Genomic DNA, 15,910 nt, shown 5'->3' with positions numbered 1-15,910 from the left:
AGCCACGCCCATCACTAGGGCTGATTTTCATAGCCACGCCCACCACTCGGGCTGATTTTCATGGCCACGCCCATCACTAGGGCTGATTTTCATAGCCACGCCCACCACTCGGGCTGATTTTCATAGCCACGCCCATCACTAGGGCTGATTTTCATAGCCAGGTCCATCACTAAGGCTTACTTTCGGGGTAGGGCTTCTATTGTCGCACATGCTTAGCAATCCTGCTAGGGCTTATTTTATGGGGAGGTCTCATTTTCGGGGAAACACGGTATTAAGTAGACTGAAAAGTATGCCCAGTGACAAGATCTAAAAGAAAACACAGAAAAATAGCATGACATTGGTGGTGGGCATGTAGGTTTTTAATGTACTTTTGTTAATGTTTCTAATTGTTGGCATTTCTTTGGAGATTTAGGTATTAAAAACAAGAAAGATTGTCAGGAAGGGGAGGAAGCAGTGCCTAACAGAGGGGTGCGGGGGTGGGAATGCCACAAGGAGATGGCCGTGGAGAAGAAGTCATTCTGCCCCTGGACACCTTGTTGGCTGGGAACAGGCTGACTTGCTTACAGAGGAAGCGTGGAGCTCCCTGCAAGCTTCTCTTTTAAAAAGTCAACAGAAAAAATGAAAAGAGAGAGGAGGAGGCCTGGAGAAAATGAATCTGTGGCCTTAGAGCTTTTCTGCTGAGCATGGAGCATTGGCAAGCCCATCAAAATCCACGCACCTCTTTGCTAAAAATGAAGGATCACAAGTTTTTGTTTTAAGCCTGGATTAAAACAAAATGAACACTAAAGAGCCATCAGTTGCAGGAGGACCACCCTGCACCCATAAGCCTGAAAAATACATCAGTTTAGGGCGACTGTCGTCAACGGCAGAAACAACCAACAAGACCGGTGCTGTAAACATTGCACCCAGCTAGCTTGCAAAAGAAAACTCCCCCAGATAACTTACAGAGGGGCGGCGAGGGCCTCGGAAGGCAGTTTCTTTCCTGTGGCCCAGTGACTGATTTTTTCACCAAATCGTGCATTGGCTAATTGTCACGAGAGGTTTGGAAAATGAAGCTGGGTTTCAGGTTCAACTCACAGGAGCTACTTTTATTTGGACAGTCTTTGTTTTCCCCGGTCTAGTCGGCAGTCCTTCCGGGGGGCCCTTGCTCAATCCCTGGCGGAGGCTGAGGCCTGGCCCTTGTTGGGGATGAAAAGGTATTGGAAGGCGGGCTGCTCTAATTGGGGCTCGCACCTGCAGACCCCGGGCCTTGGGGGCGGCCGGGCGCTGGGCACGGCTCTGTGTGCGCGCTTGTTTGCGCGCATCTGATTTCCTCAATGAACACTGCAATGCTGCACGGGTTTTCTGGCTTGAGTAGCCTGGAGGGGGTCCAAGCTGCTTGGCCACTTTCTTTGTGCTGCTGGAGGGGGAGGGAAAGGGGAGGGGGAGGGGGCGGGAGTGGGGGAGGGGGTCACCCTCTTTACTCTCTAAGAAGGAGGGATTTTTTTTTTAGCCGTGCAAATATATAGCCAGTGTATTTTGATCTAATCTCTTCTGGCCCCAAGAGGGGACTTAGCCAGATGAAAGATGAGAGGATGTCACAGGAGGGCTTTCACCCACCAATAAATAAGCTGATGCATTTTTTTTTTTTTTATGCGATTCTTGCACTTCACTCCAGTGACATTATCTGGGCAGTGCTGAAGTTTTACGGCTCCAACCTCTGCACTCAGGCTGAGAAGAGAGAGATGGAGTAATGACCCGGGTGGGCCTAATGACTGTACCTCTGGTCCCCCCAACCCCCACCCCCCCATCCACAACACCCAGGGGGCCATCCTAACATGTTCCAACCTGATCAATATTGGCATATGCATATGCTCCTGAAATCATCACCATAATCAAGATAAGGGACATGTCCAAGCCCCCATCCCCCCATCCCTGCCAAATTTCCTTTTGTTCCTTTGCATCCCCTCCCTCCTGGTCTCTCGCCTGGTGTTCCCAGGTGACCATTGGTCTGCTTTCTATAACTATAGATTGTTTGCACATTCTAGCACTCTATCTAAATGGAATCAGACAACGTGTGCTCTTTTTTTCCGTGGCTTCTTTCACTCAGTATAATTCTGGGATTTATTTATATTGGATGCATCCATGAGTCTTTTTTGTTTTTTTCCTACTGCTGAATAGTATTGCATTGTGTAGACACAGCAGAGTCTGTTTATTCATTCACCTGTTGGTGGGCATTTGGGTTGTTTCCAGTTTGGGGCTATTATCCATAAAGCTGCTATGGAAATATGTGTACAAGCCTTTGTACTGATGTAAGCTTCCATTTCTCTTCGGTAGATACTTAGGAGTGCCACGGTTGGATCATATGGTGGGTGTGCATTTAACTGGTTTTTTTGCTTTTTGTTTTTTGAGACAGAGTTGTTGGGAATAGAGTGCCTTGGCATCAGCCTAGCTTGAAGCAACCTCCAACTCCTGGGCTCAAGCGATCCTCCTGCCTCAGCCTCCCAAGTAGCTGGGACTACAGGTATGTGCCACCATGCCCGGCTAATTTTTTCTATATATTTTTAGTTGTCCAATAAATTTCTTCTATTTTTAGTAGAGACAGGGTCTTGCTCTTGCTCAGGCTGGTCTCGAACTCCTGACCTCAAGCAATCCTCCCGCCTCGGCTTCCCAGAGAGCTAGGATTATAGGCGTGAGCCACCGCGCCCGGCCAACATGATGTATTTTAAATGTATATATGGAACATGTATGGAATGTGCGCTGCACTCTCTAACGGCCCTCCAACGGTCTAGGGGACAGTGACCTGGCCCCCTGTTTAAAAAGTTTGAGGAGCCCTGGAGGGCAATGGTTCTCCACGTGGGGCGATTTTGCCTTCCAGAAGCCATCAGCATTGCCTGGAGACAATTTTGGTTGTCACAACTTGGAAGGTGCTGCTGGCATCTGGTAGGTAGGGACCAGGGGCGTTGCTGGACACCCTGCAATGCACAAGACAGCCCCCACGACAAAGCATCATCCAGCCCCAAATGCCAGTAAAGGCCACAGTGAGCACCTTGGTCTTTATGATGTCATCAGTCACCAACCGGAGGGGACGGTGCAGTCACCAGCGGACTTGGGGCTTGGCTAATGACGCCTACAGGACGGAAGAGCTGGCTGCCCTGCACCTCTGGCCCTCTCACTTCACCTTTTCCTCTCCTCCCTTCTCCCTCCTGTTGGGAGCTTTGGAGTTTTATAGACCTAGTTGCAAACCCAGGTCTTGCTGCTTGGTGACTTTGGGCAAGTTGCTAAATTTTTTTTTTTTTCGAGACAGAGTCTCACTTTGTCGCCCAGGCTAGAGTGAGTGCCGTGGCGTCAGCCTAGCTCACAGCAACCTCAAACTCCTGGGCTCAAGCGATCCTCCTGCCTCAGCCTCCCGAGTAGCTGGGACTACAGGCATGCGCCACCATGCCCGGCTAATTTTTTTCTATATATTTTTAGTTGGCCAATTAATTTCTTTCTATTTTTAGTGGAGACAAGGTCTCACTCTTGCTCAGGCTGGTCTCGAACTCCTGACCTTGAGAGCGATCCTCCCGCCTCGGCCTCCCAGAGTGCTGGGAATAGAGGTGTGAGCCACCGCGCCCAACCACTAAAGCTTTTTAAACCTCAGTTTTTTTCATCTGAAATATGAAAATAACAACACGAATTTTCAGGATTATGAGAAGTAAACAAGAGAAGCCGACACAGGTAAAGAGTTGGACGGTGCCTGGCGTATGAGAAGAACTCGGTAAGTGACCGTGATTACTATTATTGCATGAATTGAGCACCGAACGGACACAAAGCACCTGGCCGGGTGCGTTTCCTCCCCACTCAGAACCAGCTGGTGGCAAACTTTTAGTAGTCTACAAAAACATCCTTTACGCTATCAGTCTCAATAACAATCACCCCTGCCCCTTAAAAACAAAACCTAGGGAGAACCATGCTTTGTACTTCATTTCGGTGATAAATAAATGGAGAGTGATTTAAATTAAAACAATGCACTATGTATTTGAAGTGTTTAAGTACTTGGGTTGATGTAGGTCTGTAAGTTAGTTAACAGTCCAGGATAAGACATTTCCTCGGTGACGTTTGTCGCAGAACTCGCCACCCGCCGGGACTCTCCTAGCTAGCAAATGCTTGGGAGCCCGTGGGCTGCCCAGGACAAAGAAGGGTTCCATGACAGGTGACTTGGAAGCATCTTGGGTGGGGTAGATTGACCTCTCCACTGCAGACCGTGATATGGGACTCGTGCTAGAGGGAGCTCGGGGTGTTCTGGAAGCTTCTAGAAGCTCATCGTTACCAGCCCAGAGAACCAGTTCCGCGAGGTTGGTGCAAAGGGCACACTTAGCCAGTGCGACAGAGGGCGTGGGAGTGGGGTGGAGGAGGTCCAGGTAAGGATTAGCAGCGGCACAGTCAAAAGGCTCTCTCATCTTTCAAAAGAGGGACAGAGAAGGGACGCCTTGGCCCTGGCCCGGGGACAACTCCCCAATTCTTGCCAGGGGCAGGAGGGCGAGCCTGCGAAATCTCCACTGAGCCACAAGATAATCCAGGCGACAAGCGCTCAGCTAACAGCATCTGGGCCAAAAGATAAGCACCGAAAATGCGGCCTAACTCTATGTCTGCCTGCATGTTTCTCTAGGACAGAAGCACACTTGAAAACACAGGTGTGCTTCGCCCCTGGGGATACACCGGGGAGTTTGCACAATTAGGAACCAAGAAGAGGGGCTCCTTTGGCAAGGGAACTCTTGGGAGGCTTAGGAGACAGGCTGGAGCCGGGAAAGGGCTCCCCAGGAACATTCTGGACGACAGGCTAGATTTCCCGCCTCTGCACCCACACAGGAGTGTGGCAGGGCCGCGTGTGCAGAGGGCGAACGCACAGATTAACTTCCTTCCGTCAGGTGGGCTGTTCTCAGGGGCAAGCTGTCACTGCGCACTGGCATTGGCGTTCCCCACTGGGACTGTTCCAGAAAAGGGAAAGAGGGTTTGGTTTGCCTTACTTAACCCAAAAGGCCAAGGGCCACAGCAACTGCCTGTTAGCAATGGGAGTGGCTGGCACTGAGATCTGTTTGCAGAGAACTGTTAACTACAATCTTTTCTTTCCCCGACTGAGAAAAGACAGACTCACGGGAGGGAGGCAGTTAGAGTGAGAGGCGTTCTGTCCGTCCCTCTAAACGCTTTGCAAATCTGGATCGGAAGGAGCGAGGGGTCTGTCCTGTATAGTCCAAGTTTAGCTCAGAGGAGGTTTGCCACTGGGGAAAAACCAGGAGCTTTTGTATCTCTAGCGCTTATCTGTGTCTCCCTAAAGGTGTTTTGGATGGATGACGGGAACAGTGACAAATGCCACACTCCTGGGCGTGTGTCAGAGACGATGCCGATGACTGTTTAACATTTTGTTCGGAGTTCCCTTTACACAGCCCGGCGTGCCAGGTCAAGCGAGGAAGGCTCGCACCCTTAAAGGGCACGATGGCTTCATTCCTTCCTTCCTGAAAATGACAGTGATGTCATCAAGGATGCTTCCCTTCTGCTCCGGCTGCCAGCAACCTCGGTTACATCTGATGCCCGACTCGCCCATCGCTAGGGACCTCATGACAGCCGCACCTGGCTCTGACGCCCGTTGCTCTTCTTAGCCTAGTCTTGTTACTATTTCCCTCGTTCCCCATTTAAATTCTTATTTTTATATTTCCCATCATTTCACGGCGGAGCTCACAGCCTCAGGTGGCTCCCACTGCCAAGCAGGTATCAATAATTTCGATAATGTTTTTGATTGTTAAATTAATAAATAATTATTAGTAATTAATATAATATATATTTTATTATATATAATAATATGATATAATATTTTATTATATATAATAACATAATATAATATTTTATTATATATAATATATAATTATATATTAATTATATATTATTAAAAATATATTAATTATATATTATATTAATATATATAATATATAATTATATAATATTATTATATATAATAATATATAATAATATTATATAATTATATATAATAATATAATATTATATACAATAATATAATATAATATATAATATAATTATATATTATATAATAATATAATATTTTATATATGTAATAATATAATATATTATAATATATATTTTATTATATATAATAATATAATACAATAATATTTTATTATATAATAATATATATAATTATATAATAATATAATAATTATATAACTATATATAGCTATATAGTTATACATATAACTATAATAAATTATAATATATAATATAACGATATAAATTATTATAATTATTACTATTAATAATTATTAATAATTAATAATTACATGATAATAAGTGACTGGAGAGTAGTGAAGAGTGTGTGGGGATGGTGGCAAACCATGCAAGGCCCTCCCTGGCCACTCTATTAAAATGACATTTGCCCTCCCCCACTGCCAGTCTCTGGCCGCGAGCTTGCTTTATTGGTAGCGTTTATAATCTCTGCAACTATCTTACGCGTCTGTCTGCTCCATCAATGCCTGTCTCCCCTCTGCTACACGCTCAGCCCCCAGAACAGCGCTGGGCACAGAACTGTCACCGTCTGCTCTCGCTTGCTGAGTGACTGAACGAGCCGAGTGCAGGTGGGACCAACGTGGCCAAATTTTCTTGCGTCTTAAAAGAATTTGAAACTTGGGATTTTCAGATGAGCCCTCCTGACGTTTAGATGTCCGGTGGCTAAAAAAATATTTAAAAGAAAAATGAAAAACTACTGTGCTGGCCAGAAATGGGCCACGTTAGTAGGTGGCGATTGTTCCATTTTTCTATTCTCCAGTTGTGGCCACCACCGTTGTTTTCCTTGTGGGAGGGAGGAAGTGCTATACGAACGAAAACACACATCTGTTTTATGCTTTAGGAAGCGACCTGCTATTGACTTTTTTTCACTGCTATTTCAGTATCGTCCCAATTTGACAGGAGGAAATTAAGGCACGCACCCCCGCCCTCCCGTCATGGAGAGAGGATTAGAACCTGCACGGTTGGCAGTGGCGGGGCTATAAAAGGCAGGAACTGTCGCAGCAGCCAGGGCTGCCCTGGTCAGACGCTAGGGAAAGAGAGGAGAAAGGTTCTCTTTGCTCTTTTTTTTTTTTTCTCTTTTTCCTCTTCCTGCATTAGAGCTTCGCTGAGTGCTTCATCTGACATCAGCTGTGACCTCGAATTCACGTGCAGCATTCTCCCGTTGAGTCTGTTCTAGAAATTTTGGTGCAGCCCTAGACTGCCAGTGCGCACGCTTCTTAAAATCTTCTCACGGCCGGGCGCGGTGGCTCATGCCTGTCATCTTAACACTCTGGGAGGCCGAGGCGGGAGGATCGCTCAAGGTCAGGAGTTCGAAACCAGCCTGAGCAAGAGTGAGACCCCTGTCTCTACTAAAAAATAGAAAGAAATTAATTGGCCAACTAAAAATATATAGAAAAAACTGAGCCAGGCATGGTGGTGCATGCCTGTAGTCCCAGCTACTTGGGAGGCTGAGGCAGGAGGATCGCTTGAGCCCAGGAGATTGAGGTTGCTGTGAGCTAGGCTGACGCCACGGCACTCACTCTAGCCTGGGCAACAGAGTGAGACTCTGTCTCAAAATAAATAAATAAATAAAATGAAATCCTCTCGCATGCCACTTTTGGTTCATCTGCCAGCCGTCAAGAACCGCAAGCCTGAAATGTTTTAGCAACGTGCACGCACGCACATGCTGAATAATTAAACCTGTTGCAGAACGTCTCTTTCATTTCTGTGTCTTCAACATGCTGTCGATCTGATTTGCTTTAGGGGGCAGTACATGAGGATCACATCCTCATGTGTTGCATTGGTAGAGTTGGCTTCTTGTGATTTAACGGAGAATGTCTCAGCCAATCTTTGAGAGTACGACCAAGTTCCGACCAAGACTTACTTTTGTACATGTTTATTTTCCCGGAGAAGAGCCTTAAAATAAAAATCTAAGTATTACAATTTAGGGCTCTAACATTTCCAGGGAGCTCTGAGATGTGGGAAATATCTCTATACATCCTAGGACTTTTGTTTTCTTTTATAGTTCTCCTAGTCATCTTGCTCAGAACCATTGGTCCACCTTTTTAAGGGGAAAAGAGCCAGGATCCACTGGCATTTTTCACTTGTGTTAAGATGCACATAACGTAATATTTAGCATCTTAACCATTTCTGAGTGTGCAGTTCAGTGGTGTTAAGTACATTCGCACTGTCGTGCAACCATCACCACTATCGGTCTCCAGGACTCTTTTCATCTTGCAAAACTGAAACTCTGTGCCCATTAAACCAGCGGTCCCCAACCTTTTTGGCACCAGGGATTGGTTTCATGGAAGACAATTTTTCCATGAACTTGGGGGGCAATAGGTGGGGGGACGGTTTGGGGATGATTCAAGTGCATTCCATTTATGGTGCAAACCTCTCTGCTAATGATAATCTGTGTTTGCAGCCACTCCCCAGAGCTAGTATCACCACCTCAGCTCCACCTCCGATCATCAGGCATGAGATTCTCATAAGGAGTGCACAACCTACACCCCTGGCATGCGCAGTTGACAGCAGGGTTCACGCTCCTACGAGAACGTCATGCCAGTGCTGAACCGACAGGGGGCGGGGCTTAGGCGGTGATGCGAGGGATGGGAGCGGCTGTAAATACAGATGAAGCTTGCTCGGTTCGCCCACTGCTCACCTCCTGCTATTTAGCCCGGTTCCTAATAATCCACGGACCTGCACCAGTCCTCCGAGGCCTGGGGCTTGGGGACCACAGCGTTATATAACAACTCCCCTCCTCCCAGCCCCTGAAAACCACCATTCTACTCTCTGTCTCCAATGAATCTGACTACTTTAAATATCTCCTATAAGTGGAATCGTATAATATTTGACCTTTATTAACTGGCTTTATTTCACTTAACAGTTTGTCCTCGAGTTTCAAAACCATCTTATGGAATGTGTCATCGGAATTTCCTTCCTCTTTAAGGCTGACTTATACCCGATTGTGTATATGCACTGCATTTTGTTTATCCATTCCTTTGCTGATGGACACTTGGGTTGCTTACATCTTTTGGCTATTTTGAGTAACACTGCCATTGAGCATGCATGTGCAAATATCTGAGTCCCTGCTTCCAATTCTTTTGGGTGTATACACAGACACTGTGTGGCATTGCTGGGTCATATGTTAATCCTATTTTTAATTTTTTATGATCTGTCATGCCATATCCCACAGTGGCAGTGCCAGTCTACGTTCCCACCCACAGTGCACAAGGCTTCCAATTTGGCCACAAACCTTCACAACATCATTATTATTATTATTATTATTATTATTATTATTTACAGTTGCAAACCTAATAGGTATGAAGTGGTATCTCATTGTGGTTTTGATTTGCATTTCCCTAGTGATTAGTGATATTGAGCATCTTTTCATGTGCATATTGGCTATCTGTATATCTTTTTTTTGGAGAAACACCTATTTGAGTCCTTTGCTCATTTTTGAATTGGGTTGTTTGATTTTATTTTTGTTTGTTTTTGGGTTGTAGGCATTCTTTATATACTCTTTATATATTCGTTATCAGATACATGATTGCAAATGCTTTCTCTCATTCCATGGGCTGCCTTTTCACTCTGTTGATTGTGTCTTTTGATGCACAGACTTTTTTTTATTTTGATGTATGATTGGCATTTTCTTTTTGCCCCTATTTTTGGCTCCTCTGGCTCTAGAGGTGCAGACAATAGGGAAGGGAGGACTGCCTGCCAGCTCCAACAACAGGTGTCTAGAAGGCACTGGAGACAGGCTGCCACGCCCTACTGCAAACAGACCTGCAGAACAGTTTCACCGGCTCCCCTACTCCCCACCCTTCCGTCCCCCCACACACATTCAACGTGCAGAATCGCTTTGGCAATAATTGAATTTCCAGATGTTCCACCTTCAGCTTCGGGGTGGCTTTGACTGGTGCTGGGTTGTCTGACTATCACAACAATTGCTATGGGACTGGAACTCACTGAGAGCATGGGACGGCCGCTCCTACTGTGTTTTCCCGAAAATGAGACCTACCCATACAATAAGCCCTAGCAAGATGTCTAAGCATGTGCGCAGTAGAAGCCCTGCCCCGAAAATAAGCCCTAGTGGTGGGCGTGGCTACGAAAATAAGTCCTAGTGGTGGGCGTGGCTACGAAAATCAGCCCTAGTGATGGGCGTGGCTATGAAAATCAGTCCTAGTGATGGGTGTGGCTATGAAAATCAGCCCTAGTCATGGGCGTGGCTATGAAAATCAGCCCTAGTCATGGGCGTGGCTGCGCAGTGCATCTGCACAACCCATGCGTGTCGTCGCGGAGCGGGAAAGAACACGAGCAGCCCTTCTCATCCACCCCGTGAGAGCTCTAGTGCTCCACAGGAGAGATCGGGGCCAGTGGTTCTAAAGGAAATAGAGTCACAAGACATTCAGGACGGGATCCGGGGTTTGGAGAGTGATGATGATGTTCCAGAAGAAGACGACTTCACTCTATTTGAATCAATGTAGATGGCTGTACTGTCCTTAAAAAAAAACAACATATCCCCTGAAAATAAGCTCTAGTGTGTCTTCTTGAGGAAAAATAAAGATAAGACCCTGTCTTATTTTCGGGGAAACACGGTAATAGACCACGGTGACTAGAAAACCAGTATAAGAGAGAAGGTCTCTTTGGAATGCAGGGCAACATTGGGGCCTATTGAGGCTGAAATAATAAAACGATTTTGGTGCCCTCGACTTCCAAAATATGTTAAGAAAAAAAATACATTGAGCCATAAAGTAAGTCCAAAAAGTTCTGAATTTTCTCAAGACCACAACATCAGAATTTCTTTTAAAGTGCCAAAATATGATCTTTTAAATTTCTCTTTTTCAATTAATTGATTCTATTTTTGGTACCTCTGCTTTGCCAACGCCCTGACCCCTTTTTGATCCACCTATTGGGAGATAATAGTAATAACAGCTAATGTTTATTATATGCTTTTCATATGCTGTGGACTTTTGTGTGCACCATGTCACAGAACTGATTTAATCCCGTCAATCTCATGAGGTAAGTACTACGACAATCTCCAGTTTTACAGTATGGGAAACTGAGGCACAGAGCAGCACCTTGCCTAAAATGCCTAAGGTCAAACAGCTGTAGGTAAGTCGCAGACCCAGGGTTTGAACTCAGAAAGTCTGGCTCGTCCTGAAGCCTGAACTCCAGCCACCTTGGCCTGGCGAGCGTGGCCCATCTCCACAGCCTGTGCCTGCCTGTCCAGTCCCGCCCTGGCCGCTGGCCCTGGCGCAGCCACCCCGAGTTAGCACCCCAAAACTCCCCACCTATTTCACCCTTCCACCCTCACGCACGCCACTCTCTTCGCCTCCCGTCTCCCCCATCCTTACCTAGGTCATCCCTGTCGCTGGGACCCCTCGGGCATCCCCATCTCTCCGCCCACCCCGTCTGGGCTGGGTCCCCCCATGCAGGCGCTGAGACAGCGCTCCCTGTGCCTGGCCACTGACGGCCCGTCTGCTCCCCACAGTGGACCGGGAGCCCCTTTAGGGCGCAGACCACGGTTTTAAGTCTCTGTGTCCCACCCTAGCCAGACACCTGGGGCACAGTAAGTGCTTCCGGTCTGCTGGGGAGTGAATGAAGGAGGGAGAGCCTAGCCCCGCACTTGGCAGAGCAGAAAAAGGAGACTGCCCAGTCGTTGTTTGTTTTTTTTGAGACAGAGTCTCACTCTGCTGCCAGGGCTAGAGTGAGTGCCGTGGCGTCAGCCTAGCTCACAGCAACCTCAATCTCCTGGGCTCAAGCGATCCTGCTGCCTCAGCCTCCCGAGTAGCTGGGACTACAGGCATGCACCACCATGCCCGGCTCATTTTTTCTATATATTTTTAGTTGGCCAATTAATTTCTTTCTATTTTTAGTAGAGACGGGGGTCTTGCTCTTGGTCAGGCTGGTTTCAAACTCCTGACCTCAAGCGATCCTCCTGCCTTGGCCTCCCCAGTAGCTGGGACTACAGGCATGCGCCACCATGCCCAGCTAATTTTTTTCTATATATTTTTAGTTGGCCAATTAATTTATTTATATTTTTAGTAGAGATGGGGTCTCACTCTTGCTCAGGCTGGTCTCGAACTCCTAACCTCGAGTGATCCTCCCACCTCGGCCTCCCAGAGTGCCAGGATTACAGGCGTGAGCCACTGTGCCCGGCCTGCCCAGTCGTTTTCACTCTGGAAATGTCCTACCCTGAGCCGAGAGCAAGCAGCCCATGGCCCCGCAGACGAGAGCAGAACTGGATGGAACGGACAAAAGGCACGAACCTCAATGCTTTAGTCCCAATGCCGGGGACAGGTGCCCTGTCCACATGGAGGGGAAGGCTCCAACCCCAAGTCACAAACAGTGACAACACACATACGTGCACGAATGCACAGCGTGGGTCACAGTCCTTGAAGCCATCCTATGGCGCCCAGCAAGGCGGGGTGGAGGAGACAGGATGTCCCAGGACAGACTGTCAGAGCCTGAGCAGCGTGAGGAGGGCATCTGCATGAGGAAGGGGGAAGTGGCTGTGATAGCAGTTGGTGACATTCAGAGAATGGTGCAAATAAGCAAATACATTAAAGAAAATGGGGCCGGGCGTGGTGGCTCACGCCTGTAATCCTAGCACTCTAGGAGGCTGAGGCGGGCGGATTGCTCAAGGTCAGGAGTTCGAAACCAGCCTGAGCAAAAGCGAGACCTCATCTCTACCATAAATAGAAAGAAATTAATTGGCCAACTAGATATATGGCCAACTAAACATAGCCACCATGCCCGGCTAATTTTATATAAATATTTATATATATATTATATATTATTATTGCATTATATATTATTATATTATATATTATTACATAATATATATTTTATATATTATTTTTATATAATATATATATATATAATTTTATATAAATAAAATTATCCGGGCATGGTGGCGCATGCCTGTAGTCCCAGCTACTCGGGAGGCTGAGGCAGGAGGATCATTCGAGCCCAGGAGTTGCAGGTTGCTGTGAGCGAGGCTGACACCACGGCACTCACTCTAGCCCGGGCAACAAAAGTTAGACTCTGTCTCAAAAAAAAAACAACAAACAAACAAAAAAAGGAAACGGGATCCAGGCTCTGATTCATGTTAGACAGGGAGTTACAAATGCAGACGGGAGACAGCTCTGGGGCGTTGGACCGGCACTGCAAGTACCAGTACGAATTTACGATTTTCAATACATATAGTTCCATACAGAAATAAATGTGTTATGTGAATTCAGGAGGGAGCTGGGGTTCCACATCAGATCTGCACAGCTGTCTCCACCGGTCCATGCCACCTCCCTACACGAGGGGCGTGGCATCTCTTCCCCACCCGCCTCGGGCTGCGCGGAAGCCCCTCCCCCACCCCAGCTCACAGGGACCCGCGGATCCCTCCTCCGTGAGGCCAGAGCGCCGCGACACACTGCACACGACTAACTCAGCGTGCCGTGACCAAATCGAGGCTGGGGCTCCCCGTCTCGTATTCCCTGCATCTCCCGGGGGGCCAGGCACCCAGCCGTCCCGCTAGATCGCATCGGCTGTGCACTTGCTACGGGCTGCAAAGGCTTCGCATGCATTACCTCATTTACACCTTAAGACAACTCCCTAAAGGCTGTATTGCAGTCGTTCCCATTTCACACGTCGGCACACTGAGGTCGGGGAGGTTGACTGAGTGAGCCCAGGACCCAGAGCTAGAGCAGGCGATGGGACCAAGACTCAAGGCCAGGCAGTCTGATTTTCCAGGCTGTGTGCTCCTCACCTGGCTCTATCTATCCCGGCAGACTTGGGGTCCGTGCTCACTCCACACGCATGTCCCGGGGACAGCTGTTCTGATCTGAAAGGCTCCCCGTCAACCCAAGCCCCCACTCCGTGCTGAGCCCAGGTTGGAAGCGCATCTGCTCAGGCGAGCCCCCACCCCTACTCTGAGCACCCCAGGAGCACCCCTCGGGGCACAGCGCCTGCACCACGCCCTGACACGCGACCCGGGCAGCGGGGGTTCAGGGAACACGGCTCACCATTTGTTGAACTGGATTGGACACCCAGGAACAGTAAGTCAACAGGGCTAAATGACAAGGTGGTGTATTATTGCACAGGACATTGTGGCTCTCTATTTCTGGAATTTTCCAGGGGAGTTCCAGTTCCTAAAATTCCATCTTCTCGGCAGACCATTTGTCAGAATATGTGGCCAAGAATGTGGCCTGGAATTTGGTTTACAGAGCAGGGTCCCCACTGGACTGAAAAGGGGCGGAAGGAAGACAGGATGTGGGGTCAGTGCCCACAGCCCTGCTCGCCCGTGAGCAGGTCACAGCTTCTCTTGACCTCTTCTTCCGTCTGTAGAACTGCCATGGCGACACCTATTCTTACTAAATAAACGAAACAAAACGTGTGCATGAGTGCGTTTGGATTGCTTTGATGGAGAATCGCGTCGCAAAAGCCAGTTCCCATCAGCGGCACTTCTCACATTTTTTACTGACCTGTTTGGCAAGTCAATTTCATTTTTTGAAAGTAAAGGAAGGTTTCCATGGAGACCAGTGCAAAAAAAACCAAACAAACAAAAAAACACTTAGTTTTCAAGAGAGCAAACATCCTGAGGCCTTTCTATCATTTTGAAAAAGATGCATCTAGATATTTCTATCTTCTAGACTCTCTTTGACAACTTGCTCTGTGTGTGTGTGTGTGTGTGTGTGTGTGTGTGTGTGTGTGTTGAGTAGGGGTGGGGTGGGAGGCGCAAAGGTTTCCAGATTGTTCGAGATTCCACCTTGCGGAGGAACCAGGCCGGCTTACCTGGTGCAGCGCTGCGGGTCAGTTCCCAGGAGGGACAGGCCTCAGTGGACAGTCCAGTCGGGAGCTCAGCTTTTACAGCTGAGAAAGAAAATTTTCTTTCTCTTTCCTGTGTTCCTCGGTCCAGATCTGCATGCAGACCACTCCACCTTACCCCTCCTGCAAGGCGTTGGGTAGGGCAGATCCAAAATCCTGAGACCAGCTATGGGGAGCTTCGGGGGGACAGCGGCCCCCGGCAAGGAGCAGCGCTTGGTAGCATCGGTGACAAATCTATTCTGGTCTAGACGGGCCCAGGCTCCCCTGAACTTCCTTCTGCTCTCGCCAGAAGCCAGGATCCTTTTGTTCACCCTTAGGGCTGCCAAGTCAGGCCCGCTTCAAACCCTGGATGTTGTTTTCCTGCAGGCAATGGGAAAATGAGCTTGGAGGCGGGAAGGGAAATCAACAAGGAAATAAACACAGGGTCACCGCACCTTCAGGCCATCATTAGGCCCTGGGACATCATTCTGCTGAGACCGGTTCCTAAAGAGGCTACTGACTGAACAGGCCTTGGAATCCTGGGCATTTTGTGGGTTTTTTTTTTGTAATTTTTGAATATACAAAGAGGGCATGCACCAAAATCTGCCAACGCTGATTTTTTCTGATACTTTGTCAAATCTTTTAAAGATTTTCCATAGGCAGTGTTGCCCATAACTGCACACCAGCTCATGTTTGTAGACCAAGAAAAAGAACGAGCAAGTGTGTGGCTGACACTGTAAAGATTTTTAACTCTAAAAGAAAAAAAAAAGAAATGAAAAAGTCTTTTAACTCTAAAGATACAGAATTATTGTTTATGTATTTATTTATCAGCCTAGCTCACAGCAACCTCAAACTCCTGGGCTCAAGCAATCCTCCTGCCTCAACCTCCCAAGTAGCTGGGACTACAGGCATGCGCCACCATGCCCGGCTCATTTTTTCTTTATTTTTAGTTGGCCAATTAATTTCTTTCTATTTTTAGTAGAGACAGGGGTCTTGCTCTTGCTCAGGCTGGTCTCAAACTTCTGATCTTGAGCAATCCTCCCACCTCAGCCTCCCAGAGTGCTAGGATTACAGGCAGGAGCCACTGTGCCCA

The 15,910-nt window shown here is 47.6% G+C and overlaps 1 protein-coding gene across 2 annotated transcripts in view; it reads right to left on the bottom strand.

Annotated features, from left to right (window-relative positions):
* The window catches only part of LNX1 (ligand of numb-protein X 1), a 163,349-nt gene extending 148,195 nt beyond the window's left edge, over positions 1-15,154 (bottom strand). For both annotated transcript variants that reach the window (XM_075997763.1, XM_075997764.1), the window contains exon 1: positions 14,806-15,154. The gene's annotated coding sequence lies outside the window, so the exon portion shown is untranslated. The remainder of the gene's footprint in view (positions 1-14,805) is intronic.
* Positions 15,155-15,910: the final 756 nt, after the last annotated feature.

Source organism: Microcebus murinus, chromosome 26, assembly GCF_040939455.1.
Source record: "Microcebus murinus isolate Inina chromosome 26, M.murinus_Inina_mat1.0, whole genome shotgun sequence".
In the NCBI taxonomy this organism is placed as follows: Eukaryota; Metazoa; Chordata; class Mammalia; order Primates; family Cheirogaleidae; genus Microcebus; species Microcebus murinus.
This window is presented reverse-complemented; position numbering and strand designations above follow the sequence as displayed.